A 6,000-nucleotide genomic window follows, 5' to 3' on the forward strand; every position below is an offset into this window, starting at 1 on the left:
AGGGCCCAAACAAACAGGTGTCTCATCCTAAGTTGCAGAGTAGGACCAGCTGAGGGAGTCTGAGCATATTCACATTACCCACAATATGAACTGCTGTAAGACAGAAACCTCAGTCTGGCCTGCTGCCAGACTTGCACTGCCTTTCTACACACAGGTTGTGATATCAGATTTGGCTTGCTTACTAAGCAGATCATATTGGGATCAACATATCATCATATCCCAATCAACAGCTTTAGCATCATCAGGTTAGGCCAGGATTATATGCATTCCCTTTCTTTCAGGTTTCATCTTCCTTTCACATCCTGGTGGGCTCCTTAAGCTTTCAGTGATGTATTCATCATTATCAGATACTATTTGAAGATTGTTTGCATGAAAACAAGATCCACATTGAAAACGGTGGCCACAAACTACCCACTCACATGGTGATAAGCATCTCACACTGACAGAAGATCAGTGAGGTCATGTTGACTCTGCAGCCAATGGCACCTCATTGTTCTCTACAGTATCCGCATCCTCAGGCCTGTGACTGACACTGAGCACCAGCAACAGGTGCAGGAAAATGAATGACACTGAGGACCAAAAGGAGCAGAAAGGTCTCTGCTTCCATATACTGCTGTGTCCTCACCTAGGAAGCCAAGGCTATGACTACCTGTAACTTCTCTGTAAATAAGAATGACCAGCACTGTCCATTTCTGTGTCTGCCATAATGAAAGCAGTTCTCTGTGTGCGGGAAAAAAACATGACCTTCATCAATGAGAAATCCCAAGTAACGGCTGCTACCAGGGTATTATTGTTAAGTGCTACTAGCTATCAAACATGCAGATAAGAAAACACAAAAAATGTATTGCTCTAACAAAGCCTCCTCTACTACATCAAACACATTACTAAGAACTATGGCTGCAGTGAACACACCAAAAGGCAGCACCTTGGAGACAATGACGTTCTATTAAAGTATTAGCCCTGTCTAGTGACACTATCCAGGTGACCTGCTACCAAAGAGAGACAACACCCATACATTGTCACTATCTGGAGCTTAATTTCGACATTGTTCACCATGAAATGTCTGATGTTCATGATGAGAAGAAACCTTCTGTCTTCTTTGTGGAAATGAAGAGGTGGAAATTAAACATCAGTCACATCTATCACCTTCAAAAAGAGACACAATCTGATGGGGTCTGAATGGAGAGATGAAATCAGAAAGAAAAGGAGAGTATTGCTGGAACTGAATTCATCCTCAAGTCTTAGTGAATACTTTCATTTTCTGGACCCTGTTTTTACAAAATCTGACTAAGATGACACTAATACTGTATGTAGATTGTACTTTATATATCACAGAGATGGGTAGGCCAAAAATAAATAAATAAGTAAAGAAGACTGGGTGGACAGGTCCCAAGATAAAAAACGTATCTAATCATGGTGTACGTAGCAGTACCAGAACTGGAAATATGCAATGTAGAATGTTTCAGGACATAGAAACATTCCATTTCACAGGGTTATAACAGGCTCAGCGGGAAGGTGGCCCCCTGTAGTAGAAGGAAAAGGCAGTACACAAAAAACACAAAAATGACAGTCAAAAAATGCATAAAGATGATAAAGTGGACTACTGAGGATAAGAAGAAATGATACATTGTTACTATTACAAAAGAAGCCCAAAATTTCCAAATAGAAGATATGCAAAAACATTATGAGAGAAATTAGAGGAAATAATACTTTCACAAGAAAAACTGTCAAAAGCTAGAAATAAATATGTATATTCCTTAATGCAATAGATCAAAAAAAAAAAAAACAGATGATGAAATATTGGGCCACCGGGAAAAAGAACAACAGAGGAAGTGAGAAAAGATAAAGGACAAAAATTGGTGTTTTTTTGAAAGTATAAAAAGAAACGTGGGCATGGGAAATAAAAAGAGATCTGATATGGTGCAATATTTATTCAAATGGGAAAGCCAGACTAATCAATATAAGAAGCATCTCCAAAAACATTTAAAGAGAAATTCAGGCAACAGTACCTGGATATGGAAAATATCACAATACAAAATAAATAAATAAATACGATCACAAAGGAAGAATGTGGAAAACAAGATTAGTCACGTAGAAATTAAATACAAATTGAAATGATAGACCGTCTGTAAAATGAAGGGTTTAATGTGGAAGTTCCAACTCAGGCAGACTTGCAAAATCATGGATGAGTGGGTCCCCACATAGAGGAGCAGCAGGTGAAGTGAGATGCCCCTGAAGAGGATTTGCCACAGGGTGATGTTCTAGAGCCTCCTGTAAAAGGTTCACATGATATTCCAGTCAAAGTTGCACAATAAGGGATGGAGCAGAAAACATTGGCAACTCTGATGCAGGAAATATTTGGTTGTGAGGAGTCGATAGGTCCCATAAGGAAGACCTGAAGTAGAATACATCTAAGAATCGGATGAAGCAGGATACAGCTAAGGATATGCTACAAGAAGATGTTCTGGACCTTTCTGTAGAAGACTTACAGGAAACCGAGAGTAAAAAAGATGCTTCCAGTCCAGAAGGGCATGATCTACTTGAAGACCTGTTTGATTTAATAAATACGAGCAAACATATTAAGATAAATGAAAGAAACAGATTACAGAAAGTAAATAAGACCCAAAATGTTAGAAGGTTAGCAAAACAGATGAACTCAATAATCAGAACTATTAATAGAAATCCATGTGATATAACAGAAATAAATGGGATATATCACTATACAGCTAAACTAATAGATAAAGAGTTACCGCAAAAAGCCGAGAAACAAAGGAAAGGAAGGGAACAAGCAGAATGCCGCCATGGAAGCACCGAATACAGAAAACTATAAAGCAATTAAGACAAGATGTATCATTGTTAGCAGAAGACAAAAAAATTAAACAGGTGATCAAAAATACTTAGAAAGATGCATGTGGTAAAAGTAATGCACAGTATCGAAACAGATGGGGAGTTATTCACTATTTCCAAAAATAAACTAAATATATCAGCACAAACAGAAGCACATAATAAATATGCAGATAAATAGAAAGAAAACGTACAAAATAAGTAATTCATTGATGATCCAAAAAGGTTTTATAGAGAATTAGGAAACAAAGCAAAATTAACTGAAATATATAAGAAATAGGTACATTTTGGTGAAGCATTTATGAAGAATCAGTTGAGGTAACCATTTGAAATGCCAGGACCTGGTACAGCGAGTCCCAAGATGTGGAAACCACATGGCCAAAAGATCGGATTGGTATATACCAAGTCTGAGATGCCATTTCTCAGAATATTACCTTTTCTCCTAGGTATGGCAATCTCAGAATTAATAAAATATAAGTCTGAGGGTGGGGGGCTTTTAAGGTGAACAGCAATTTTTGAGATTCACTCTTTTCCAGGTTTTTGGTCTTTTTTTTTTTTTTGGGGGGGGGGGGTTGCTTTTTGGCACTCATCATTTTCAAGTGCAGCATTTCAGTGAGGATCCCCCAGCTGAACATAACAAATATGCAAACTGTATAGAAGAATTAACAGAAACAGTAAGGAGCAGTAATGTAGAGGATATGAAATGGGATGAATTAACAGCCAGAGAAATTAAAAGAAAATGAAGAAAAGCTCCTAAATAGAAAACCTCAGGCACAGGCAGATACAAACATAACTTTTGGCTAAAGTTATTAACATCTTTATGCAAAGATATGGACCACAGTAAGACTTATTTATATGCACATCCCAAACGGACACCAACCTGGTTAACAACACAAAGGGAACATTTGTTGTTAAACAAAGCCATTACAGAGCTTTTTAAAAAGGGGAAAAACTAACTGTGGCATGGATAGATTATAAAAAAGTATTTGACAGCATTCCACCTTCATGGACAATGGAAATGGTTACAGATGTATAAGTTGCACCCTACATTTTATTTAGTTATTTGATTTCCGGGACAGAGCACTGATCTTCATGGACCTTTTTCAGACACTGCCCGGGAGCGGTGTCTGGTTAAGTGATTTGCTCAGAATCACATAGGCAATGGAGGCTGAGGGAATCAAACCTTAGCACAGGAAGAAGATTGCTCACAGCTTCTTAATCCTCTAAACCAACTGCTAGATAGTCATTTACATCACAGTGACTATGAAACATTGGCACACCACTTTGCAACTAAGTAATGTCAGTGAGCAAATTACTATACCAGGGCTTAAAATTAAAAGGGCGATATTCCAGGGTGGTTGTTCATTACTGCTGCTTGTTTTGTCTTGCCCTTAACCCATTAAGTTGTTTACTTAACAGATTAAGCTATGGTTACTGTTTAATTTCCAGAAACTAACCTTGTTCAATAATCCCATCTACTTTATGTGGATGATTTGCGATAGGATAGTTCATTTGATAAGGAGCTGAAAGCACAAACTTAAATGGTTAAAAATTTCTCAGATGATATAAGACTGACAAAAGCAACAATTAATAAAAGCTGCAACACCAAGAAAATATCAACCTGGGACTCCTTGTGATATAAAGGAGCTTGAGCAGGAGGGTGTGAATAAATATTTGTGAATAGAAGACGGGTCACATTAAAATATGAACAAATGAGAACAAAACTCAGTAAGGAATATTTCAGAAGACTAAAGCCATTATTGAAAGCTGCCTTGACATCTAGGAATAAAGTCTAAGCTTTAAATCACTTTGTTCTTCCTGTTATAACTTACAGCTTTGGTGTAATTGATTGACCCCAAAAAGTATTGAATCAAGTGGACATAAATAAATTAATAAATAAATAAATAAATAAATAAAAATGCTTCATGACACCAAAGGATATACAAAAGCCAGTGCATTCCAAGATTATTTATCCCACTCTCTGAAGGAGGTATAGGCCTCCTAGAAACTGATTACATGCACAGATCTCCAATTGTGGGACTGCATACATATTTGGTGATCTCATTAGATCTAAACATAGTGAACATTCAAAAGTATGAGGAGAAGAAATCCTAAGATGGCATTATTGCTTAGTTTAACAGAAGCATTTTGGAACAAAGAATAAGTGGAAATTAGACCAGAAGTTGACAAAAATTAAGCATCAACCAAAAGTCCCACAAAAGAAAGACTATTAGGAAAAGGACTAGAAGAGAAGGAAATAAAATTGGAAACTCCACAAGTATATTGACAAGTATAGAAAATGTCTAGAAAAAACTCATGTTGACCAGGATTTGATGCAGGAATGGTTAAAGAGAGGTGAACTGAAACCAAAAATTGACAGTAAACTCTATACACTTCAGTTTACAAAGTCCATTAAAAAAGTGAAATAAACAGAAAGACAAATGTATGTTCTGTAAAACAGCACTGGAAACAGTTGTCCATCTTTTGGCTGTGCATGTTACAGTCTGTCCACTGAAAGGCACAATAATGTGGCACGAGTGCTGCATTTTGCATTGCACATGTACTGTATTGCAGAAATAGCTGTGAAACATTCAAAATATAGGTTCATAGGTTCATAGGTAAGTACTAGGCTGGCTGCCCTTGTGGGCCCTTTTAAGCTTAGCCAATTTCCCTTCCAAATGTGAAAATCAAACCCTGTACCCTATGTCTGTGAGGCAAACACCTTAACCATTATACCAACCCCCAACCCCCAAAGCATCATTGAGAATGATGAAGTTTATATCACACAGGATCACCCATTACCAACTGTTCAAAAACAGATCCAAAAGAAAAACAGATACAGTAGTCTAAGAAAACAAAGACAAAAATATCACTTATCATTGAAATGTCTACACCCAGCAATTACAGTCATAAAATACCAAGAGCTACAAACAGAAACAAGAACAATGTGGAATATTTCATGAACTCCAATCAAACCCTGACTTTAGAATTTGGTCCAGTCCCATCATGGTATTAGAAATTGAAAAGACTTGGAGAAATTAAATCCTGAGTTACTCTATCGTCCCTTTGAAAAGTATAGACTGAGCTTATATCTGAAGTTATGTAGAGATCAGATGGTTTCTTATCAGATCTCATTGTATGGTCTGGAGAAAGACA

General features: G+C 37.0%; 1 protein-coding gene across 2 annotated transcripts in view; it reads left to right on the forward strand.

The window, feature by feature from the left end:
- The window catches only part of LAMB4 (laminin subunit beta 4), a 1,139,974-nt gene that overhangs the window by 868,214 nt on the left and 265,760 nt on the right, over positions 1-6,000 (forward strand). The gene's annotated exons all lie outside the window — the stretch shown is intronic.

Source organism: Protopterus annectens, chromosome 11.part0 (genome assembly GCF_019279795.1).
Source record: "Protopterus annectens isolate FY-2018-M chromosome 11.part0, PAN1.0, whole genome shotgun sequence".
Classification (NCBI taxonomy): domain Eukaryota; kingdom Metazoa; phylum Chordata; order Ceratodontiformes; family Protopteridae; genus Protopterus; species Protopterus annectens.